This window comes from Poeciliopsis prolifica, unplaced genomic scaffold, assembly GCF_027474105.1.
Source record: "Poeciliopsis prolifica strain line A6 unplaced genomic scaffold, Auburn_PproV2 SCAFFOLD015, whole genome shotgun sequence".
Classification (NCBI taxonomy): Eukaryota; Metazoa; Chordata; class Actinopteri; order Cyprinodontiformes; family Poeciliidae; genus Poeciliopsis; species Poeciliopsis prolifica.
In genome coordinates this window covers 261,983-288,639 of record NW_026562390.1, presented here as the reverse complement: position 1 = coordinate 288,639, position 26,657 = coordinate 261,983, and the positions used below count along the sequence as shown (strand labels likewise).

Sequence of the window (26,657 nt, the reverse complement as noted above, 5' to 3'; positions counted from 1 at the left end):
TTCATCAACCTGCCTCTGATTTTACAGCAAACCTTCTGCTGCTCTGAAAGAAGAAACTACAAACCAGGTGAGCCGTCATATAATCACGTATGCAACATTTATAACAGTTTGACTTTGAACTATTGTTGTTCAGGTAAAAGTCCAGTTCTGTTGAGTCTATGTACAGGTGTGGCATTAGTCTGGTTCTCCTGCGGTTCTGTTGGGTTTTGGTCTGTTGTTCAGATGTTCATCTTCAACTCTTTGGATAGTTTGAAAAAACTGTAAGTCTGTTTTGTTTCTACTTGAAGTTTATCTACAGAAACTTTTCTACTTGTTTCTTTTCTAACATTTAGAGAAAATGTTCATTTTTAAATTCAGCTCAAAGTTTCATCTCTGCTGTTTGAAAGCTAATCTAGAGGATTATTAAATTATTGATGAATTGGTAGAAAAACATGATGAACAGCTTGATGTTTCTTTATTTTATTCTCTAAACAAATTAATTAATCATTTATTTTCAGGAATCAAAGTCCAGACTCAACCATTAATTTCAAACACAACAGTTTCTTGCTGCTTTGTTTTAAATTGAAGTATTATTCTTAAAATGTCTTTGATATAATCAGAATATATTAAATAGTTGAACTTTGATGCAGCAGATAATCCACTTGTACAGTTTAATAATTAACTAAAAATCTTCCTGTTCAGGTTGAATCAGTGAATATAAATGTTGCTCCATGTCTCCATCTAGTGGACTGATAGTAGAAGTGCAGCAGCTGATGGCAGCTTCCTCTGCCTCTCTGCAGTCTGACTGCATTCACCTGACACTGATATGAAGCAGAGAAGAAGAGCCAATCAGAGGAGGAGCAGCTGATCTTTTTTCCAGCACTAATGATGTAAAGGATGATCAGAGTTGATGTGCAGATGAATGATGTGTGTTTCCTCTGCAGGTGAAGCTAGAAAGTGTGAGCTGATGTGGATTCAGCAGCATGGATCAGTGTGAGGACAGAGAGGAGGGAGTCCCTCCCTCTAAAACCACTCTGTGTGGGGAAGATGAGAGCCAGAGCAAAGGTCAGAGGTGAGGTCACCATCTCTAACTGTCCCACAGCCCTTTTCACACAGCGTTCACTATATCAGGCCAGAACAGACGTGGTGATGAAGCTGCTGCTGCTCCTCTTGCTGATTAAGTTTTAATCATCATGTTTCTATCAGGATCCATCAGAGATTCAAACCAGAACCAGAACCAGAACCCAGCTGTGTGTCCTTTAAGAGCGACAGGTCAAAGGGTCATATCATTGACTTTCCATCTAGTTAACATAGGTCTAGAAATCCCATCTGATTTCCAGATGTTTCCCTGATATCAAATAAACAATCATTCATGTAGTGATAATCCTCTCTAGAGGCCAGAACTAAATCATTACTGCTGATGAATAACAGGAAACAAAATATCCAACCAGAATAAACTCACTTTTCTGCTTTAACCTCTAAAATATAAAATATAAAGAACAAAGAAAATCCTCAATCAGGACATAAACTATTATGCTGACATGACCTTTGAACCACACATTTAACTGCATTTTATTCTGTTTTGCATCAACTTAATTTTTCCAAATGAAACAGTCACATTTATTTCATCAAATATTATTCTTAACACACAAACAAAAAGGCAAAAGTGAATTTAATGTCTAGGTTGATATTAATATTGTTGTCTAAATCTGATGAATGATTAACGTTGAAAGAAAAATGTTTACATGGATTTTGTGATTCCTATTTCAAGCATCACCCAAAATCTCAGGAACAGATATTTCTGCTCTTTAAACAAGACGGACATTATTTAGGAGGATCAATGATCAGGAACATGTTGGAGATTGGACCGGTTCTGATGGGAATCATTTAGAACATGAAGTTGATAAAGTTCTGTTGTGTCTCAAACCTCTTTATTTTACAAGGAGTCAAAATATAAGTGATCTTTAAACTAAATCTTCACAAAAAGTTTATAATGGATGTTTTTCTATTAGGATCCATCAGAGACCAGAACCAGAACCAGAACCCAGCTGTGTGTCCTTTAAGAGCCACAGGTCAAAGGGTCATATCATGACTTTAAATCTCCTGGATCTCCACCATCAGAGAGGTGAGCTGTTTCTAACTGCTGTAACTTCTGTTTATATCTGTTATTGTGGCCATGTGATGATAAGTTCTGTGGTTTTCTGTTGTAATGAAAACATTAGACTGAATTTCAGGTTATTTTCTTTTAACTTGTCACATCAATACATTGATGTCTCCATGTTTACATGGTCCAATAATCAACTTAGGAACTTTGTATCATGGACTTTATTGGTCTCTATAAGAGCCAAATATGTGTATTTTGGGTTTTTGGTGACTAGCTGGGACAATGGCCTCCAGTATAAGAACCAAGAGCTGAAATGTGTTGAACCTGGAAGGGCATACAAGGTTTTGAGCACTGTTGCGCAATCATTGTCAATGCTGTTGCCGTGTATCATGGAATAAATGGATTTGTTCACAAATGGTTCATCTGACTGGAACAAATTTGGACAACTAAGAAGATCTTTGGATTGACTTTACATGCAATCAACAGGTATAACATTAGCTGCTCAGCACGTCTTAAAAAAGCCTCAATGGATCAACGCTTAAATATTACTTACGACAGCCAGTTTTATACTGGCTACCAATCGCTACAATGAAGTCCAACTTGATTGTTGGTAAATTAATAAAAGATATTTGGAGTGTTAATCAGGTCCATTTAGATCCACAGTCTCTATCCATAGCTTTTCCAGGTCCATCTAGTTAACATAGGTCTAGAAATCCCATCTGATTTCCAGATGTTTCCCTGATATCAAATAAACAATCATTCATGTAGTGATAATCCTCTCTAGAGGCCAACGGAACTAAATCATTACTGCTGATAAGTAACAGAAAACAAATATCCAACCAGAATAAACTCACTTTTCTGCTTTAACCTCTAAATATAAATATAAAGAACAAAGAAAATCCCCAACCAGGACATAAACTATTATATTGACATGACCTTTGAACCTCACATTTAACTGCATTTATTCTGTTTTGCATCAACTTAATTTTTCCAAATGAAACAGTCACATTTATTTTATCAAATATTATTCTTAACACACAAACAAAAAAGGCAGAATTGAATTTAATGTCTAGGTTGATATTAATATTGTTGTCTAAATCTGATGAATGATTAATGTTGAAAGAAAAATGTTTACATGGATTTTGTGATTCCTATTTCAAGCATCACCCAAAATCTCAGGAACAGATATTTCTGCTCTTTAAACAAGACGGACATTATTTAGGAGGATCAATGATCAGGAACATGTTGGAGGATTAAACTAGTTCTAATGGGAATCAATTAGAAAATGAAGTTGATAAAGTTCTGTTGTGTCTCAAACCTCTTTATTTTACAAGGAGTCAAAATATAAGTGATCTTTAAACTAAATCTCACAAAAAGTTTATAATGGATTTTTCTATTAGGATCCATCAGAGACCAGAACCAGAACCAGAACCCAGCTGTGTGTCCTTTAAGAGCCACAGGTCAAAGGGTCATATCATTGACTTTAAATCTCCTGGATCTCCACCATCAGAGAGGTGAGTTTTTCTAACTGCTGTAACTTCTGTTTATATCTGTTATTGTGGCCATGTGATGATAAGTTCTGTGGTTTTCTGTTGTAATGGGAACATTAGACTGAATATCAGGTTATTTTCTTTTAACTTGTCACATCAATACATTGATGTCTCCATGCTTACATGGTCCAATAATCAACTTAGGAACTTTGTATCATGGACTTTATTGGTCTCTATAAGAGCCAAATATGTGTATTTTGGGTTTTTGGTGACTAGCTGGGACAATGGCCTCCAGTATAAGAACCAAGAGCTGAAATGTGTTGAACCCGGAAGGGCATACAAGGTTTGAGCACTGTTGCGCAATCATTGTCAATGCTGTTGCCGTGTATCATGGAATAAATGGATTTGTTCACAAATGGTTCATCTGACTGGAACAAATTTGGACAACTAAGAAGATCTTTGGATTGACTTTACATGCAATCAACAGGTATAACATTAGCTGCTCAGCACGTCTTAAAAAAGCCCCAATGGATCAACGCTTAAATATTACTTACGACAGCCAGTTTCATACTGGCTACCAATCGCTACAATGAAGTCCGACTAGATTGTTGGTAAATTAATGAAAGATCTTTGGAGTATTAATCAGGTCCGTCTAGATCCACAGTCTCTATCCACAGCTTTCCCAGGTCCATCTAGTTAACATAGGTCTAGAAATCCCATCTGATTTCCAGATGTTTCCCTGATATCAAATAAACAATCATTCATGTAGTGATAATCCTCTCTAGAGGCCAACAGAACTAAATCATTACTGCTGATAAGTAACAGAAAACAAAATATCCAACCAGAATAAACTCACTTTTCTGCTTTAACCTCTAAATATAAAATATAAAGAACAAGAAAAATCCTCAATCAGGACATAAACTATTATGCTGACACCTTTGAACCACACATTTAACTGCATTTATTCTGTTTTGCATCAACTTAATTTTCCAAATGAAACAGTCACATTATTTTATCAAATATTATTCTTAACACACAAACAAAAAGGCAGAATTGAATTTAATGTCTAGGTTGATATTAATATTGTTGTCTAAATCTGATGAATGATTAATGTTGAAAGAAAAATGTTTACATGGATTTTGTGATTCCTATTTCAAGCATCACCCAAAATCTCAGGAACAGATATTTCTGCTCTTTAAACAAGACGGACATTATTTAGGAGGATCAATGATCAGGAACATGTTGGAGGATTAAACTAGTTCTGATGGGAATCAATTAGAACATGAAGTTGATGAAGTTCTGTTGTGTCTCAAACCTCTTTATTTTACAAGGAGTCAAAATATAAGTGATCTTTAAACTAAATCTTCACAAAAAGTTTATAGTGGATGTTTTTCTATCAGGATCCATCAGAGACCAGAACCAGAACCAGAACCCAGCTGTGTGTCCTTTAAGAGCCACAGGTCAAAGGGTCATATCATTGACTTTAAATCTCCTGGATCTCCACCATCAGAGAGGTGAGTTGTTTCTAACTGCTGTAACTTCTGTTTATATCTGTTATTGTGGCCATGTGATGATAAGTTCTGTGGTTTTCTGCTGTAATGGGATCATTAGACTGAATATCAGGTTATTTTCTTTTAACTTGTCACATCAATACATTGATGTCTCCATGCTTACATGGTCCAATAATCAACTTAGGAACTTTGTATCATGGACTTTATTGGTCTCTATAAGAGCCAAATATGTGTATTTTGGGTTTTTGGTGACTAGCTGGGACAATGGCCTCCAGTATAAGAACCAAGAGCTGAAATGTGTTGAACCCGGAAGGGCATACAAGGTTTTGAGCGTGTTGCGCACTCATTGTCAATGCTGTTGCCGTGTATCATGGAATAAATGGATTTGTTCACAAATGGTTCATCTGACTGGAACAAATTTGGACAACAAAGAAGATCTTTGGATTGACTTTACATGCAATCAACAGGTATAACATTAGCTGCTCAGCACGTCTTAAAAAAGCCGCAATAGATCAACGCTTAAATATTACTTACGACAGCCAGTTTCATCCTGGCTACCAATCGCTACAATGAAGTCCTAGATTGTTGGTAAATTAATGAAATCTAGGGCGTGTTGTGGTGGTGCAAGGTTTAGCACGCCCCACGTTTGTCGTCTGCCCTCTTTTCTGTCTGCCTACTCTGTAAAATATGAGCTACTAGAACTACAAAAAGTATTTTCTTACAGAGAGAATTGATCCATTATCTACAGAAATCAGCTGCTTTGTTCTCATGAAAACACCTTCATATCTTTATCTCTGGATGTTGATGATGAAGTTCTGTTGCTTCCTGGCTCCATGTCAGACTAACAGTGGATCACATTTCACTGGGAAATACCTGGTAAAGCCATTCTGGTCCATCAGGACTTGGTTCCTGTGTGCATTGTGAGAGCAGTTCAGCAGGGAAGGAAAGCTTCATGATGTGGTTGGTGAGATCTGCTGGAACTCAACCAAACTGAGCTGATGTGGACCATCAGAGGTTCTGCTGGTTCTTAATGGATCAGCAGGAACATTAAATCTTTACAACTACTTAGATCACCTGGTTCACTGCTCACATCCAGATATCACTTCATGGACCTTTACCTTCTGATTGTCTCTGTGTGGACAGATACAATGTGAGCTCACTGGCTTCCAGGGATCTACAGGATCCATTTTAAAATCCCCACTATAACATCCAGGAGAGGATCCCACATGGACACACACCCACATATTTCAGACCTCCTCCATGTCCACATCACCTCATATCTAGTCATCAGAACCTGATGGATGTCCCACACTGTCCTGAAGACCTGTGGACAGAGCCTTCACTTCCACTGTCCCCAAGCTCTGGGAAACTGTCTCCACCAGCATCAGATCTGCTGACAGTTTGGGCTGTTTAAAGTCCAAGTTCAAAATCAACTTTTTAAAATGGCTACTGGATTATTCTGGTGTTACTGGTCTTCATCAATGTAGCTCATTTTCACCTTTCTAACTTTGAATTGTGTTCATGTGATGCTCTGTTTTTCTATGTTAAGGACTTTTAATGTGAAACTCCTAGTGATTTCCTCTGGACATACTGCTGGATGAATATTTCCTGACTTCCTAATTGTTCCTGGTTCCTCCACAGAGTGGACCAGCAGAGCTCAGAGGTTCCCAGGCGTCCATCTGCCCAGCAGCATCAAACACAGCTGGACTCCACATTTATGGTCTGTATATGAACAACAACTATTTTTCCATGAGTTCTGTTCAAAGTCACCTTCATGCTGCACTTTGTAGACCAGAGGACTGTCAGTCTGTCCAACATCCATCTGGTGTTTGGCTCCATAATTTCACTCTGATGTTTCCTTCATCTATTATTCTTTTCCAGCTGCTGGAGGACAACATTGTCACTTTTGTGAAAAATGAGCTGAAGAAGATCCAGAAAGTCTGAGCCCAGATTACCCAGAACTTTCAGAGAGTCAGAGAGATGATGAGGTGTTGGAAAGTGATGATGAAGAGCAGAGGAGGAGCAGCAGAGAGGCAGTGATGAAGATCACACTGAACTTCCTGAGGAGGATGAAGCAGGAAAAGCTGGCTGACCATCTGTGGAGCAGTAAGAGAATTTCTAAAGAGATTTGAAATGATGGATAAATTAGACATACTGATTACTGATGTTTGAAGAGATTAAATCACATTTATTAAACTCGTCTTCAGAAAATAATTTTGTTTAGTTACTGATTTTACTTTTTGTCTTATTCTAGAACATCTTGCTATAATTTGTCAACATCAACTTAAATCTGGTCTGAAGAAGAAGTTCCAGTCTGTGTTTGAGGGAATTGCTAAAGCAGGAAGTCCAACCCTTCTGAACCAGATCTACACAGAGCTCTACATCACAGAGGGAGGGACTGGAGAGGTCAATGATGAACATGAGGTCAGACAGATTGAAACAGCATCCAGGAACCACACAGACCAGAAACAACAATCAGACAAGAAGACATCTTTAAAGTCCCACCTGGAAGAGATCAACCAATCAGAACAGTGATGACAAAGGGAGTGGCTGGCATTGGGAAAACAGTCCTAACACAGAAGTTCACTCTGGACTGGGCTGAAGACAAAGCCCACCAGAACATCCAGTTCATATTTCCATTCACCTTCAGAGAGCTGAATGTGCTGAAAGAGAAAAAGTTCAGCTTGGTGGAACTTGTTCATCATTTCTTTACTGAAACCAAAGAAATCTGCAGCTTTGAACACTTCCAGGTTCTGTTCATCTTTGATGGCTTGGATGAGAGTCGACTTCCACTGGACTTCCACAACAAGGAGATCCTGACTGATGCTACAGAGTCCACCTCAGTGGATGTTCTGCTGACAAACCTCATCAGGGGGAAACTGCTTCCCTCTGCTCTCCTCTGGATAACCACACGACCTGCAGCAGCCAATCAGATCCCTCCTCAGTGTGTTGGCATGGTGACAGAGGTCAGAGGGTTCAATGACCCTCAGAAGGAGTACTTCAGGAAGAGATTCAGAGATGAGGAGCAGGCCAGCAGGATCATCTCCCACATGAAGACATCACGAAGCCTCCATCATGTGCCACATCCCAGTCTTCTGCTGGATCACTGCTACAGTTCTGGAGGATGTGTTGGAGACCAGAGAGGGAGGAGAGCTGCCCAGAACCCTGACTGAGATGTACATCCACTTCCTGGTGGTTCAGACCAAAGTGAAGAAGGTCAAGTATGATGGAGGAGCTGAAACAGATCCACACTGGAGTCCAGAGAGCATGAAGATGATTGAGTCTCTGGGAAAACTGGCTTTTGATCAGCTGCAGAAAGGAAACCTGATCTTCTATGAATCAGACCTGACAGAGTGTGGCATCGATATCAGAGCAGCCTCAGTGTACTCAGGAGTGTTCACACAGATCTTTAAAGAGGAGAGAGGTCTGTACCAGGACAAGGTGTTCTGCTTCGTCCATCTGAGTGTTCAGGAGTTTCTGGCTGCTCTTCATGTTCATCTCACCTTCATCAACTCTGGTGTCAACCTGATGGAAGAAAAACAAAGATCTAAGAAATCTGCATTACTTAATAAATCTGATCTAAAGTGTCTCCATCAGAGAGCTGTTGACCAGGCCTTACAGAGTCCAAATGGACACCTGGACTTGTCCTCCGCTTCCTCCTGGGACTTTCACTTCAGACCAATCAGAGACTCCTACAAGGTCTGCTGACAAAGACAGGAAGTAGCTCACAGAACAATCAGGAAACAGTTCAGTACATCAAGGAGAAAATCAATGAGAATGTGTCTGCAGAGAAAAGCATCAATCTGTTCCACTGTCTGAATGAACTGAATGATCGTTCTCTAGTGGAGGAGATCCAACAGTCTCTGAGTTCAGGAAGTCTCTCCACAGATAAACTGTCTCCTGCTCAGTGGTCAGCTCTGGGTTTCATCTTAGTGTCATCAGGAAAAGATCTGAATGTGTTTGACTTGAAGAAATACTCTGCTGCAGAGGAGGTTCTTCTGAGGCTGCTGCCAGTGGTTAAAGCCTCCAACAAAGCTCTGTAAGGACACAGATTGTTACAGTGTTTATGTGGATATAAATCTGCTATTGATGAGGTGAATATATATCCATGTTTGAGTTTATTTGTCAGTGCATTGTCTCTTCAAAGTGTCAAACTGATGGGTCTGGGAGACCACTTTCCTTGAGGATCTGGACATAATGTTACATATTCAAGTAGTAAAAGAACTTCTTTTTATGCTAAAATTTATTCACTTACTTGAATTGTATAATTCTCCTTCCAGCCTTCTTGTTTCCTGTCATTCTGTTCTTTAAATCTGGAGGATTACCATGAACATCAATAGGTGTAAAATATAGGGCTGAAACGATTCCAAGAATGATTCAAGTATTAAAATTCCTCAAGAAAAATGTTCCTGCCTCGTGTAAAACATAATTTGTTTGTTGTTTTTTTGTTCACCTTGTTCCCGCCAGAACATTATTTGAGTTGCACGGAGCTCTGACTTCTGCCTCTGAATTGTTGATGAAAGTTAAGTGTTGGCGGCATAATGTCCAATTTTCAAGTTCAGCCCTTGGGGATTTTATTGATCGATCATAATGCCTGGGGTTTCTTCAGTTTTGGGGGATTAATCAACATCCTTAAAATGAATGGCAGCAGCCTTTCTCCTCTGGGAGCTGCTGGTTCAGAGCGAATGCTGGGAAGAGCGATGTGGGGGATTAACTAGCGCCATGTCTGTGAAATATAACTACCAGTAATGAATAGTGAAGGTTCAACAGCGAGAGGAGAACCAGCGTCTTTCACTGAATTGTTTATCAGGTTATTTTAGCTTTCTGACCGTGATGCTGATCCAGGTGACTGTTGGTAGTTGAGCTGCTTTACCTGCTGTCTGGTCGCTCAGGGTGTCATTTTGTTTCTGCATTGAGCCTCAATGTATCAAAACTCCATCAAATGCTTGTTTATTAAATCTCATATTAGATTCATTGTATTGATGCATTTTAACATGCTTCACCTCCGAGGTAATTTCCCTCATCACACAAACTTCCCCATTCACTATCAGAGTGTTATAGTTCCTCATGACAGGATTTGTTGCTGTGCAGTGAGAAGGAAGGAAGAGATGAGCTGCACATGCAGGCTGAGAAGTGAGATACAGGTGATCAACAGGAGACAGTGATCAGCGATCAGACACTTTTTCATGGAAATCGTCCAATTTGATCAGTGGCCGATCAATCAGCTCACCTCTAATTCATAAATATCATTTGTCTAAGGATGAAAATGCCTGCACTTATTTTGCAGAAAAACTTTGGAATTTAATGGACTGTACAACTTTGCGAACAGCAGCTCATTAAAACATTAGGATTCTTTCACCTGGTGCTTAATGTACCTAGCAAATGTTAAGAATTAAAAAGAGGAATAACTTGATTTAGCTCGTTAATTCATTCCTCTTTTTCCCGAATTCTTGTGTTTCAATATATGTGCAGTGAGAAAGAGCAATCATACGATGTCAGACTTCAGATATCCAGACTTTTATCCAGAGAAAATCAATGCAAAAATAATGTTTACAATAAGCATCTCACCTAGCTCATCAAAAGTCCAAGACATGACAAAACAGAAACAATTAACTGAGTAAAAAGGGAAACGAAAACACAAACAAAAGATGCATCTTTTGGGAAACTCTCACTCAGCACAAAGAGATTTGAACTTCTGCTGTAAAACAAACCATTTTATAAGAATGTGTATTCCCCTCATTTAAATATATGCATTAGGGTGTGTTTTTTCCTTGTGTGGGCTGTTTTAATGTTAATTTTATTACCTCTGAGACCCACTGAAACACCCAACTCTTCTCATACCAGCCTCCTTAGGCGACCTGATTTAGCGTGGATCTGGAACGTTATCTCTGCCTCAAAATGTTTCAACAAGAAACCAGTTGGTGTTTTTAAACAAACTCGAACAAAATCTATTGCTTAATCCTAACTATAAGTTGGGTCTAAGACTAACTAATTAAAAACATGCTTTTTAATGCTTAAAGAAATATATTAATATGTTTGATTATATGTTGGAACAGACTTCTATAGTTTTTAATGTTTGTCTGAACTATTCAACCCTGAGTAAAGAATTTATTGCCCTGATAGCCAATACACTCCCTGTCTGACATGCTCCTTAGGGAGTATAAGACTGCTTTCTGATTAGAAATTTATGTAAGTTCAGAGAGTCACCAGTTGTCTTAGTTTGGATTTGTATCTAAGATTATCTTAACGTAAAAGTTAACTTGTGTACTATTGTGCTACTTTTAAAATTCTATTTCAACACAAACCAAACCATCTACTGGTATTTACTGATTATTCATCAGTACATTGCTTCCTAGTCTGCTGCTAGCAGGTGATGAAAAGAGACAGACCCTTGTTAGTGACTGAATTAATGCAGTTTATTGTAGATTTTAATATTTCTCTTGCCAGTGTCCTTGTTGCCTGTAGTTCAGTTTTTCAAGTCTTGAGTCCCAACTATAGAATAAACCAGTTAAAAAGATATCATAAAGTTTAGAAAAATATGATCTATTCTTCAATCAGTCCAAGAAGAATATTGTTGACTGGAAAGTAACACAAACATTTGATGGATTAATAACATATTTTCCTCCCTGTCTCCTCAGACTGAGTGGCTGTAACCTCTCAGAGAGAAGCTGTGAAGCTCTGTCCTCAGTTCTCAGCTCCCAGTCCTCCAGTCTCAGAGAACTGGACCTGAGTAACAACAACCTGCAGGATTCAGGAGTGAAGCTTCTCTCTGCTGGACTGAAGAGTCCAAACTGCAACCTGGAAACTCTCAGGTAAAATGTTTACAATCCTGGTCAGATAAATTATATTAACAGATATTTTTGGCATAGAAGAGATATGGCTGAGATCAATTGTAGATTCTAGAATAAGTAGAAATGTTTCAGTAACAGGAAAAGGATGAGCGACACGTTCAAATAATCATCTATATTCAGAGAAACAATAATATAAAGTCAGAACCTTCTTAAAATTCACTGTTATTCAGACCGTCAAACAGTCATTAATATGTAAAATAACCCTTTGAAGAATTTGAATTAATATGAGTTACAAGAAGATTTTATTTCTTTTGGGATCAACTGTTTTTTAATTTGAATTTAAGAACAGCAGTAGAAAGAATAATAAATAATTAGTAATTAAAGAATAAAAATATATTTGGAGGTTCATTCAATGTTGATATTTATGAATGCAATTTTAATTGTGTTGATTCTGAAAGTGTGTTTTCTATGTGTTTAGTGACCTTTAGTGTCAGGTTGGTGTTTTCAGAACTCTTTAATTTAAATACTGGATTAAATTTCCCCATATTTAATGTTTGGCTAGTGATTGTTTTTGGATTGTTTTAGGAGAGAATTTGATTCAACTTTTTCCTACATTAGTTTTGTCATAATTTGTTCTCACATACAAAAAGAGTTCTTTATACAATCCTTTTATAGAACAATTTGATTCTTATTCAAAGTAGTTTTTGTCAGTTGCTGCTCAGTTTTCCATCTCTGTATCCAACAGTTAACATGTAAAGATGAAACTGTAGATTTGCTCTGCTTTGATTCAAGCTGCTGTTTTCCCTCAAACCAGCTCTGATGCTGATCCTCAAACTGAGCCTGATGCTGATCTTCAGCCCAGCCTTGATTCTCAGGCTTCATTGGACTCTTTCTGTTAAAACTGACATGGATTCATTTAGTTCATAGAGGAATTTAATATTTCTCTTGCCAGCCTCCTTGTTGCCATTAGTTCAGTCCTTCATGGCTGGAGACCCAAATATAGACTGAACCAGTTCACAACAAAAGGAAACATGATTATATGTAAAACAGTCCATTAAAAATCAGTAAAGAGGAACATTGCTGACTGGAAAAAATATTAATTTTTATGAATTGTTTAATAGCAGATTTTCCTCCCTGTCTCCACAGACTGAGTGACTGTAACCTCTCAGAGAGAAGCTGTGAAGCTCTGTCCTCAGTTCTCAGCTCCCAGTCCTCCAGTCTCAGAGAACTGGACCTGAGTAACAACAACCTGCAGGATTCAGGAGTGAAGCTTCTCTCTGCTGGACTGAAGAGTCCAAACTGCAACCTGGAAACTCTCAGGTAACTCTGGGCTCTTGACAAATTGCTGCATCTTAGGTGCAAAAAGAAACATAATTACAGATCCATCCATCCATCCATCCATCCATCATCCATCCATCAGTTCAGACTTTGGTTTCTACCTCAATGTTCTCATTTTCTCATCATGTGATGAATTGTGTGTCTGCAGCTTATCAGGCTGTTTGGTCTCAGAGGAAGGCTGTGCTTCTCTGGCCTCAGCTCTGACCTCCAACCCCTCCCATCTGAAAGAGTTGGACCTGAGCTACAATCATCCAGGAGACTCAGGAGTGAAGCTGCTGTCGGCTGGACTGAAGGATCCACACTGGAGACTGGAAGCTCTCAGGTATGGAGGAACCTGCTGCAGGAGCAGAGAAGGTCTGATAGAGGAGGAAGAGGGAGAAATGTCTTTAGTCAGTCTGCTGGGAAACATTTAGTTTGAAGCTGAATGTTTAATTTGATCATTAAATATTTAGACGCCTCATCTGGAGGCAGAGATCATCACCCAGTTTTCTGGAATATTCTCCAGACTAAGAACAGCTCACAAGGAAAATTAAAGAGTGGGATGGTTTAATAGTTTAATAGGGTCTCTGACTAAATTAGTAACAAAAGTTCAGTTAGATTTCCATGATGATCTACTGATGGCAGAAAGACTTTAAAACAATATTTAATGGAGCTCCAGACCAATCAGCCCCAAGAAGCAAAGAGAAGAAAAGTAACTCCATGTTGGTCAGATGGATGTTTAAAGTTCTGGGAGAGAAAAATAAAGAACTTTAGATTCTTTATCTTTCAGGCTTTAATATAATATAAAATACATAAAAAGTGAAGAAAACAGCTTCCGGATTGGACGACCACCGCAATGGTCACATAGCAAGAGCGCTCCTGGTGTAACCGTAGTAATTAGAGAAATTTCCCCCATGAAATCTGGGTAAATATGCCAATATAATAATTAAGAGGTGATAAGATCGTACCACTATTTTGAGAAATAAACGCCGACTAAAGAGACGCAGCAGGAAATAGCAGCTAACGTGTTGAAGCTAACAAGCCACGAGTTGCAGCGCCTAAAAAATGGCCGACACTGAACTGATCTTGCGAGAACTAAAAGGGTTTCGTCAAGAAAATAAAGAACAACTGGAGATGATAAAAGAAGAAATTGTGAAGGTGAATACCAGAATGGAGGAGGTGGAGGGACGAATTGAGAAAGCAGAAGAAAGGATCCTAAACACGGAGGAGGTCATAACAGCTATGCTAAAGCTACACGCTAAGCTGGAGGACAAGCTGACGGATTTGGAGAGTCGATCCAGACGGGAGAACAGAAGAATGTATGGGTTCCTGAGGGATCCGAGAAGGAATCTACAATGATCCCATTTGTCAAAAACCTACTCCGTCAAGGTCTTGAGCGGAACGAGGTTTCCCCTGAACTCCATATTGAAAGAGCTCATCGGTCAGTGGGGCCGCAGCCTCCAGCCGATGCGCCGCCAGCCGACGCACCGCCAGCCGACGCGCCGCCATGCTCCATTATTATCAAGTTCTTAAGCTTTAGAACTAAAGAGATGATTCTCCGCAAAGCCTGGCAGAGGAAGGGCTTTACAAGAAAATCACATCAACCTGGATAACCAAAGTATTGAAGGAAAATAACATCCACTTCCAGACCCTCTTCCCCTGAGGCTACGCGTTAGATACGAGGACGGATCCAAAACCTACGATACGGTGGAGGAGGAATCAGAGGACCTGCTGAGACCAGGATTCACCGCGTCAACCATCAAACCTCCGGAGTCGCTCCTGGAGCAGATGCAGAGATTGTCCTGGACGAGAATGGACCGACGAACGATGAAGGGAGCATCTAAAGCCGGTCGGGGATCCAACTCCAGGGAGAAGCTGCGAACCTTCAGGAGAACCGGAGGCCCCTCTGGGACCAGCGGATCTTCCCCAGACCGAAGATGGCAGGAGGAAATGTGAAATATCTTCAACCAAATCTGTAACTAGTGATGGAAACAAACTATAAAGTAACTCGGTTCGACCGGGACCTTTTTTCCTTTGGAGTTGGGACATTTTTGTCGCCTTTTCTGTTTTTCCAACATGTGACTGTTGCAGGTAAGGGCCTGTCCCTCTGGACCGAGGAGGGGGACTTTTTCCTTCGACCCCCTGGTGGGTACTCAACAGGGTCAGGTTAATAGATCAGGTTAACAGTTTTATGGACAAATTGTGTTCAGTTTTATGTGCGAGACAGGGAGCTGCTCCTCTTTGCCTTGTTTATTGATCTCATGAGTCAGCTGATCAGGCAAAGGCTGGATATAAAGGGGGTTACAATGACGGAGCAGAAACTATCCTTGTTCGCAGATGATTTATTGATAAGTATAACACAGCCCACACTGACTCTCCCCAAACTGATGAAGTTACTTGAAGAGTTTAGTTTGATTTATGGCTACAAAATTAACATAAATAAAACCCAAGTATCAACATTTAATTATGATCCACCGTCTTCTATTAAAACAAAGTACAACTGGAATTGGGGGGCTGAGTCTATCAAGTATTTGGGAGTCTCTCTGCCGAGGGACTTCTCAAAACTATATGATATAAATTATGGGCCACTAAATTTGAAAATAAAATCTGATTTACACAGATGAAATGTTATTCCCTTTTTAAGTTTAAGCTCCCGGATAGAATCCATCAGGATGAATTTCCTCCCACAGTTGCTGTATTTATTTCAATGTTTACCTGTCAGAATCCCACCTACACAATTTTTAGGATGGGATAGATTAATAGCGAGGTATTTATGGCAGGGTAAAAAGGCCAGAATTAAGTTTAGAACTCTGCAGTTAAAAAAAGAAAAGGGAGGAATGGGCCTTTCCTGCCTACAGAAATATTACCATGCAGCCCAACTGAGACCTTTAGTCTGTCTGTGCTCACCATCATACAGCACAGCATGGAAGGACATAGAAGGCACCACGATAAAAGGAATCCCAATAACAGCCCTACTTAGTGATTATAAATTACAGGAAGAACAGCAGATCCCACAAGACTCCATAACAGGTCGCTTTCTTAAGTCCTGGCAGGAATTGGTTCAAATCTGCAGAATCGGAGACGTATCTAAAATTATGAGATGGTGTGCCTATAAATCAGATTTTGCACCAAACAGAAATGATAACAGATTCAAACTATGGACCTCAAAAGGATTAACTACATACTATTCATTTCCCCACAAAGGGATATTGCAGAGTTTTGAAACCTTACAGAAGGTTCATGGGTTGGGAAAAGATGATTTCTTTAGGTACCTGCAGGTGAGACACTATTTTAAAATAAATTTTAAAGAGCGATTGAGAGAAAGTGATTCAAGTCTCATAGGTGTATTTCTATCACTAATTAAGTCTGGGTCAGACAGCAGAATTATCTCCAAACTATATAACGTTATACAGCTATCTTAACAGGAGAATACAGAATACATAAAGAGGAAATGGGAGAAAGAAATGAAGGCAACAATCTCAGCAGAGGGTCGGGAGGAAATATGTCAACTGCAGTGGGTCTCAACCGGATCAAATGCATGCTGGGAATTTTGCTGGAAAAACATTGCACGATTTTTTTGTTAAACCCAAACTCTGTTATTCTTATACCAATGTTGGTCCTCAAGGGCCGGCATCCTGCATGGTTTAGTTCTCTCCCTGATTTAAAGCGCCTGGATAATTTGATGGCTCGTTAGGCGCCTAAGAAGAACACTGACATGCTGAAAAGTAAGGTTGGATGTGAATGGCTAAGGTTAGGGTTAGTGTTGTGAAGGTGGAAGCTGATTCGGGTAGTTATAGATCAGCAATCACTCCAGGGTATCGGTCAGGATAGACCAAGTATATGTCAAGGCGAGTTGATGTGTGATGTAACAATAAATGTCCAACTCCAGACTTTGGTTCCACTTGACTTTAATGAGCTCTTGAATTGCTCTGTACATCACATGTGGCTGAGCACACAGGTAGAAAGGGTGCGAGTGCAAGCAGCAGTGTAAATATATGTGGGTTGTGTATGTGTGTGTGTGTGTGTGTGTGTGTGTGTGGTTTCCTACAATGAGAAAGAAACAAATACAGATTGTAAGAATTACATGTACAATAATTCAAATGTCCACAATGAATAAACCTGGTTATGTGTAAACATTACGATTAACCAGCAACTGTGGAATATCTATAAATGTAAATAATATTTAACCGTACAGGTTATAGCGTTATATGTAAACACACAAGAAATAAGGCATGTGCTGCAATAGCAATCAGCACAACACCTGCACCTAATTAGCGGTCTTAATAGCGTGAGCTAACAGCTAACCGTAGCTCTCAACGATATAAGCACACCGCAGCAAGCGAATATAATATTAAACGTGGTATGGCACAACACAGACGTCCCGCATTTACATTCGAACTAACAAACTCCAGGATTACTTACATCCAAGGGACGGACGCGGGAGAAAGAAAAATGACGAAGCCTGCTTTGAGAGCCACACTGCTTAACGCTCAGATCTAAAACAGTATACAATAAGCAAGCACGTGGATCCACCTAGTGGTCGAAATAAACACTATATCCAAAAACACCGTAACAATGAATAAAACCAGAGGGCTGAAACAGGTGATTAATTGTCTTTTGTACAGTACAGTTAGGGTTAGGGTCACTCCCGTGTCAGGGAGTGATCTCGCAGAAATGGAGGAGGGTTGTGATGGCGGGTAAAATGAAGGAACATGGAATATTCAAAAGCTAAAAACAAACGCAAAAAATCGAGACAACAAACAGAATCGTCTCTTTCTGAGGCAGAAGGAGAAACAGATGTGATGACAGACGTTAAAATAGTCTAGAAAACTGTTAAAGAGGGTGTGTCCTTTGGTATGTGGAATCTAATAAAAATTACTAAAGAAATTAACTCACTGGTTGGAAAAGTGAAATATGTTAAAGTGATGAGAGATGGATCTTTATTGATCATTTGTAATGATGTTAAACAAAAAGAAAGGGCACTGAATATTAAAAAAGTCTTAGGTGAGAATGTAAGGGGGAGAATGTTGGATAACAGGAAATGTGTACATGACGTAATTTCAGGTATTTCTCCTGATGTGCCAGTTGATGACATTAAATCTAATATGTCAGGAGGGAAAGTAGTTGAAGTCAGATGGTTGAAAAGGAACCAGGATGGAGAAAGGAGTGATAGCTTTTCTGTCATGATAAAGTTTGAAGAGAAAACTCTTCCAGACAAAGTATTTGTGGGATATATGAGTTATGATGTTGGACTATTTATTCCTCCACCTCTACAGTGTTTTAAATGTCAAACATTTGGACATGTTGCAGTGGCATGCAAGGGGAAACAGAAGTGTGTGAGATGTGCTGGGGATCATGAGTATGGGAAATGTGAGGAGGGAGCTCCTTTAAAATGTTGTAATTGTGGAGGTGAACATAGTTCAGGTTTCAGGGGATGTCCTGAAACCTGAGGACGTCCCCTGTCCTCAGGTTTCAGGACATCCCCTGTCTACTAGAGCTTCTCCTGTACAAGAGCTCTAGTATAAGAGCTGCAGAAGTACAGAAAATTAAAATTACTAATGGGATCACTTATGCAGAAGCGGCTAAAAAAGTGCCTGTCTAACCAATGATGTATCCAAAGAAAGTGATGGTAGAAGAAGGAAGTTCTAATTGTCTGGAATGCAATCAGATTAAAGATGACACTACTCATGAAGAAAGAGGATTTTGTTTTATTCATGGTGGAGGTTATAAATTGCACTGCTAAAACACAAAGGAAAACAGAAAATCATTGTGAAGGCAGCACAAAAGTATCTTAATTTTAAGAATGCTAGCTGGGAGTCAAATAAGGAAAAACTGAATGAGACACAATCTTCTCTATTGTCATCATGCAGTGGTGGCTCTTCTTCTTCATGTTAGTTATATACCATTGGAATGCAAGAAGTCTCATTAGTAATGGTCTAGAGTTCAAGAAATACATTTCTGATTTGATAATTAAACCTCATTTGATCTGCATTCAAGAAACTTGGCTTAAGCCGCAATTAGAGTTTGTAATCCCTGGATATTCAACAATTAGACATGATAGAAAGGAAAGACCAGGTGGGGGCAACTTTTGTGCAAGATGGTATAAGTTATAAAGTGGAATCAATAGGACAGAAATATGAATTGATCATTTCTTTCCAGATTTTAATAACTATCAGATTTCAGTGATTAATTTGTATAATTCTAGCAAGAAGTTGACCATTCAAGATTTAATGAAGTAAATGATTAGAATAAAGGAACGACTGTATGGTGTGGTGATTTTAATTCATATAATAGTTTATGGGGGGTCTAAATACAGATTCAAATGAGTTAGTTATTGAAGAGTTTCTTGAATCATATTCACTGGTTTGTGTCAATGATGGATGTTCTACTAGATATGATTGTAATAGGAATTTAGAAAGTGTGTTCGATCTAACATTGGTGCAAAGGGAATAGCAGGAATTACATGTTGGGAGGTGCTGAGTGATTCTCCTTTGGGATCATTTTGCAATTATAATGACGGTTAGTTAAGTAATTAAAGAACAGGAAGTAATGATCCCTAGATGGAGATTAAGTGAGGCTGATTGGGATTTATTTTAATATTTTGTTAAAAAACAGTTTGAAAAATTAGATGAAACTTGTTTTTTGATGTGGAATTATGTAATTCAAATATTGTGTCTGTTATTATTAATGCAGCTGAAACTGCCATTTCTAAAACAGGGGAAGAAGAAATAAAAAATCTACTCCATGGTGGAATGAGCAATGTAGTATTGCTATAAAGGGAAGAAATAAAGCTTTTAAATTGGTAAAGAGATGGCATACTGTTGAAGCTTTAATTCAATATAAGAAAACAGGCTATAGTTAGAAAGACAATAAGAGGTGCTAAGAAAGCTTGTTGGAGGCAATATTGTAATTCTATTGGAGGAGAAACTAAGTTAGCTGAGGTATGGAGAGTTATTGAGAAAATTAATGGTGTTAAGAAAAACGTTTCTTTACCTGAACTAGAATTCAATGGGAAAATAGCTGTTAGTAATATAGAAAAGTTAGTTTTTAGCAGAAATGTTAATTAAAGTACATAGTTCAGAAAATCTGTCTGAAGATATAAAGAATTATAAAGAGAAGAGTTTAGCTGAAAATCCAGGAGTCACTAATAAGAAAATATTCTCAAATCAAGAGCTAGATTTGCCTTTTACTATGTATGAGCTGAAAAAAGCTCTTTAATGCTAAACAGTCAACACCAGGAAAAGATGGACTTTGTTATATAATGCTTAAACATTTAAATGATATGTCGCTTACTGTTATTTTAAAATGTTTTAATCTGATTTGGGAGACAGAAATAATTCCTGCTGTATGGAAACAGTCAGTTATAATTCCTGTGTTGAAACCAGGTAAAAATCCTACAGACCCTTCAAACTATAGACCTTTAGCTCTTACATCTCAATCTGAGAAAATAATGGAGAGGATAGTAACAGAAAGGCTATCATATTTTCTTGAAAGTAAAAATGTATTCTGTCCATATCAAAGTGGTTTTTGTGCAGGAGGAAATATGATGGATGTGATACTGTGCCTGGAGTCAGAAGTAAGGAAAGCTCAAACAAATAAAGAAATGGTGATAGCTGTGTTCTTTGATATAGAAAAGGCATATGATATGTTATGGAAAGACGGATTATTGATTAAACCAGAAAAACTTGGTTTTAGGGGAAGGTTTATAACAGTTTTAGATTTTCTGTTTGGTAGAGAAATGGAAGTTAGAGTTGCTTTTTCCTCTAGATACACAAACTACCACACAAGGTCGTGTGTGTAGTCCAATTCTGTTTAATATTATGATAAATGATATTTTTGATGAGATAGATAGAAGTATAGGGAAATCTTTATTTGCTGATGATGGGGCTCTCTGGTTGCATAATCTCAATTATTTACAGAAAAAGATGCAGGAGGCCATTTTGAAAGTGGAAAGTTGGGCAAATAAATGGGGATTTAGGATGTCAGTTGTAAAGACTCAAGTGATGTTTTAATAGAAGAGGGTTAATTTAAAACTCTATAATCAGAAGCTTGATCAAGTGAATAAAATGAGATTTTTAGGTGTCATCTTTGATGAAAAATTAACCTGGAGACAGTAAATAGAATTAGATCAAAATAAATGTAAAAAGTGAATAATTTGTTGTCTTTCTGGACAGGAATGTGGAGCTTCAAGAAGTGGCTGTTGGGAGTTTATCAGGCTCTCATGAGATCTTCCTTAGATTATGGAGGTGTAGCATATATAGCAGCTGCTGACAGTCAGTGGAGAAAACTTGATAATCTCCTTTAGCTGCTTTGCAAGTTGAAACTGGTGAGCTTCCTTTAAGATGAAGAAGACTGAAGCTGATGAATGTGTATTGGGTAAATCTACAGGGACATAATTACCATCATCCAACTAAGGCTGAGCTGCAGGACTGTTGGGAACATCATAAATCTGATTGTAATAGCTTTGGATGGATTGGAGACTTAAAAGCTCACAATTTCAGTCTGAACCAGATCCAGTTTAGTTTTATGGTTCCACAGTCACCAATTCCACCTCAGTTATTTATCACAGCACAAGTTGATCTGCATGGAGCGCAGCGTCTCCTGCCATGAATGTCCCAGTAACGTTAAACTCCTCCACATCTTGTTACTGGATTAATGTCAATAATCTCATATTTACAGTCATATTCAATAAATTAGAATATGGTTCCCATGAGGCTCGTTTGTCAGGTTTTAAAACAACTTCAGCAGAAATTAAACATATTTTTCATTTGACCCACATTTCTGCATTAAGTGTTTTTATTGATCTGTAATCTGATCAGAAATGTTTTCATGAGCTGTAAACAACAAATCATCATCATTAACAAATAAAAGCTTTAAAACAGTTTGTGGGGAATTAATCTGTATGATGTGTTTAACTTGTGAGCCGAGTTACTGAAATACTTTTCATAAATATTGTAATTTATTGAAAATGATTGTAGTTAAGGATGATAAAGAGACGCAGGTCATCCTGAAATTCATAGAATCACAAATTTAATCTAAACTGTCAAAGAGAGAAAACACAATAAAACATGATTTATCTGCAGCATTGATCATTAAATGGCTCATTACTGATGTATTAAAATTAAATATGATTGGTACATTTAATGATATTGTATTAGCCATGACGTAATACATTCAGCAAGTACTTTTACTTTTAATACTCTAAGTATTTATAAAAGCCAGTGCTTAATTACTTTCACTGCAGTAAAAATATTAATCTGCTGGTTCTGGTTCCAGATGCTCCTTGGACACTTTCACAAGCCATTACTGCAGCTGCTGGATTCAGGATGCTGCTTCTTCTTCTTGGGCTCATTGTAAATGTGTGCAGCGCCACCTGGTGGTGCTGGTTGGTAGAGGAAGTGCTGAAAGGTTGGAGGTGTTTGTCAGAGGTGTGTGATGATGGAAGCCTCTCCCTGGTTTGTGAGTCTGAGCTCAGAGATCAAATCTTTGATTCTTGTTGAATCTTTGTTGAATGTGATGCAGCTTCTCCTTTTTAATGTTTGTATTTCTGGATATTACAGTGAGGCCACAGCAGGTTTTCAGCAGCAGGGCTGTTTAGTGTTTCATTCCTTCATCTGTGTGTGGGAGTGTGGATGGATCAGGTATCCAGGTGTTGATCAGAGTTTAGATTGATTGTATTTTAATGCTGATTATTAAATCAGGTGGAGCTTCCAGAAATGTTTCCTTAGTTTCCTGATGTCCTTTTAGGCTTCAGTGAGTTTCTTCAGGTTGTTACTGAGGGATTTCCTTTCTCCTCTCTGTTGGAGCTTTTCCTGTGTTTGGAGAAATGAGTTGTGCTGCAGCAGCACCAACTGTCCTTCCTACATCCTCTGCAGTTTGCAATCCAGATGTTGGACTGTTCCTGTCTCAGTGGAGGACAATGTGTGTCTGAGAGACATGTAATGTCCATGTTTGCTGCTGAAAGAGACTGATGGTCTGACCCCCCTCCTCCTTTCAGGGTGGAGCCTGCTGGAGGCCGATTCTTGACTCCAGGTCTGAGGAAATGTAAGTGTGTTTTTCATCTGATTCATGACAACAAAGCAGCTCACATTCAACCATCTTCAAACTGTCACATCACTCATTCAGGAGTCAAAGTGTCAATAAATGATCAATAACTGCAGCTGGATTGTGTTTGTTCTCTCCATCAGATTCCTGTCAACTCACCATCGACACAAACACAGTGAGCAGAGACCTCAAACTGTCTGAAGACAACAGGAAGGTGACATGTGTGATGGAGCTTCAGTCATATCCTGATCATCCAGACAGATTTGATAACTGGCCTCAGCTGCTGTGTAGAACTGGTCTGACTGGTCGCTGTTACTGGGAGGTCGAGTGGAGAGGAACAGTTGATATATCAGTGAGTTACAGAAGAATCAGGAGGAAAAGAGACAGTGATGACTGTGTGTTTGGATGGAATGATCATTCCTGGAGTCTGAGCTGCTCTGATCGTTATGGTTTCTCTGTTTGGCACAATTACATAGAAACTCGTCTCTCCTCCTCCTCTGTCTCTAACAGAGTAGCAGTGTATGTGGACTGTCCTGCTGGCATTCTGTCCTTCTACAGAGTCTCCTCTGACTCACTGATCCTCCTCCACACCTTCAACACCACATTCACTGAACCTCTGATTCCTGGATTTACAGTCTGGTTCAGTTCTGGTTCTTCAGTGTTTCTGAGCTGATTTGAGTCTAAAGAGTCTAAAGTTTTTCCTCCTGTCAGAGAAACTCTCTCTCTGTTGAACAGATAGTTCAGTCTCTACAATCTATTTCTTGGTGAAACGATTCTGATTTGAGTCCTTGGAAACTTTTTCTTCTTCCAATTCTTTAAAATGGAAGCTGGGATTATTCCAGGATTATTCCAGGATTTTCTGTCTGTTTCCAGTCAAAGCTTCACATTGAATATCAAGATGTTGTTTCTCTTATTTTTTCCTTTCATCCATCAGATTTTATTGAAATATTGATCAGTTTTTCTCAATCTGATCATTTTCTTTTTCTATCAGCTCCTATTTTTCTCAACATGTCAGATTTGAATATTAAATCTTCCTTTTGTAAATTTGCTGCAGTTTTTCTTCATGTGTTTTAAATAAAAACATTTTTCTTCTGCATTTGGTTCATTTGCTGCTCATTCTGTTCTTTTCCTGTTCAAATTTAAATATTTGCATTAAAATGATTTTTTTTCATCAACTCTGCCTTTCAGAAAGTCCTAATTAAAGTAAAACATTCCCATCCCATGAAGGTCAGAGGTCAATGCTTTGAAGCATAAAGTGGGAATATCTTAATATTTTCTGTTTCATTCAGAACTTCTACCGGAAACTCAGAACCTGCAGAACATTTTTCACTTTGGAGAAAAAATCCAAAAGCCAAACAGAACCAACATTAATCAGTTAACTAATGTTGGGAATATAAGTTTGGTTATATTAATGTTAGAAGCAGTTACGCTTTGTGTATATAAAATATTAGATGTATTATTAATATTTTGAGTAGATTTTAAGTTAGGTAGACTAAGATAAAGATCCAAACTAAAACAACTCCTGACTCTCTGAACCTTACATAAATTACAGGGGGTGCCTGCAGACAGAGGGGTCTGCCTGTTCACAAGATGAGTCAAATTCTTTTGTGTTCTTTTAGGAGTTCAGTAAAACATTAAAACATTTAGAAAACAATTATTCTATAAGTATAATCAAATGTATTACGACATTTCTTTTAACTATTAACAGCAGGTTTTGAACTAGTTAGTGTCTAACCATAATTTGCATGAAACTTAGATTACTAAAATAGAACAGGATTAGGAAACTAAAAGTCTTAGAAGTTAAAATATTTCAGGTATTCTAAGAGTTTTTTTCTAAAAGAAGATAATCCTGCAGTTTTTAGATCCAAACTCATAGTTATCATCTGACACCAGATTTCTGTGTTAGTTTGTTTATAACAGGAATAAGTTTCTTGATGAATCGCTGAGGCAGCAGAATAATCAGGTCTAGTTGCAGTTTAAAGATTCTGGTCTGGAATGTAAAAAGGAGGAGACTGGTATGGGAAGACCCTGGTTGAGAATGACCTTTGTTCTCTCTATAGATTTGCCTTTGGATTTTAACAGGTCTCAAGCAGGGTAATAAAATTAACATTAAACAGACCTACAAGGGGAGAACACACCTTCTAATGCATATTTTTAAATTAAAAAGGTCTATTTTACAGCAGATGATCAAATTGCTTTTTGGCCGAGTGAGCAATTCCCAAAAATGCATTTTTGTCTTTCCTTTCCAACTCCTTGCAGGTAATTCTATGTTTTGTTATGTGTTGGACTTGAAAATCTGGGTTTAGTGCTGATGTAACATTCTGTATGCATTGATTTCTCTGGATAAATCTCTAGATATATCCAAAGTCTGATGTAGAATGGTTGTTTCTTTATTATTTCCCTTGTGCATAAGGAGTCCCTAGATCTGGGAGACTGGAGGAAAATTGACGAGCCAAGTGAAGTTTAATGCTCTAAGTTCAACACTAACCAGAACCTGCATTAATTAGCTAGCTAACCAGAACCAGTGTTAATCATTAGCTGCTGGTGTAACACAGGTTAAAATAGCCTTCATTCGAATTAACTAATTACTATTTTATAATAAATAATTATAAAATGCGTAAATAGGAAAGAATAAATAGGGCAAAATAGTTTCAAATAAATAATAATAAAAGAATAAAATAAAAGTTACAGACAGTGTGATTTATATTCATGTATTTTATTTTGTTTTATTTGAAACTGTGTGAAGTTTATTTATTTTGTCAGCAGTTAGAACGGTCAAGTGTAAGAAAAAAGTATCTTATTCTGAAGGGTCACATAGTCAAGGTGACTAGCCCCATCCCTGCGCTAGGGGAAGGGAGCGAGACAGACCGAGAGAGAGAGAGACAGACCGAGAGAGAGAGAGACAGACCGAGAGAGAGAGAGAGACAGACCGAGAGAGAGCGAGACAGACCGAGAGAGAGCGAGACAGACCGAGAGAGAGAGAGACAGACCGAGAGAGAGCGAGACAGACCGAGAGAGAGCGAGACAGACCGAGAGAGAGCGAGACAGACCGAGAGAGAGAGACAGACCGAGAGAGAGAGACAGACCGAGAGAGAGAGAGACAGACCGAGAGAGAGAGACAGACCGAGAGAGAGAGAGAGACAGACCGAGAGAGAGAGAGAGACAGACCGAGAGAGAGAGAGACAGACCGAGAGAGAGAGAGACAGACCGAGAGAGAGAGAGAGACAGACCGAGAGAGCGAGACAGACCGAGAGAGAGCGAGACAGACCGAGAGAGAGAGAGACAGACCGAGAGAGAGCGAGACAGACCGAGAGAGAGAGACAGACCGAGAGAGAGCGAGACAGACCGAGAGAGAGAGACAGACCGAGAGAGAGAGACAGACCGAGAGAGAGAGAGACAGACCGAGAGAGAGAGACAGACC

General features: G+C 38.6%; 2 pseudogenes; both read left to right on the top strand.

Moving 5' to 3' along the window:
• Positions 1-942: 942 nt before the first annotated feature.
• Positions 943-26,657, top strand: part of LOC129366331 (NLR family CARD domain-containing protein 3-like) — a 40,158-nt pseudogene continuing 14,443 nt past the window's right edge.
• On the top strand, positions 5,480-24,332 carry LOC129366649 (NLR family CARD domain-containing protein 3-like; annotated as a pseudogene).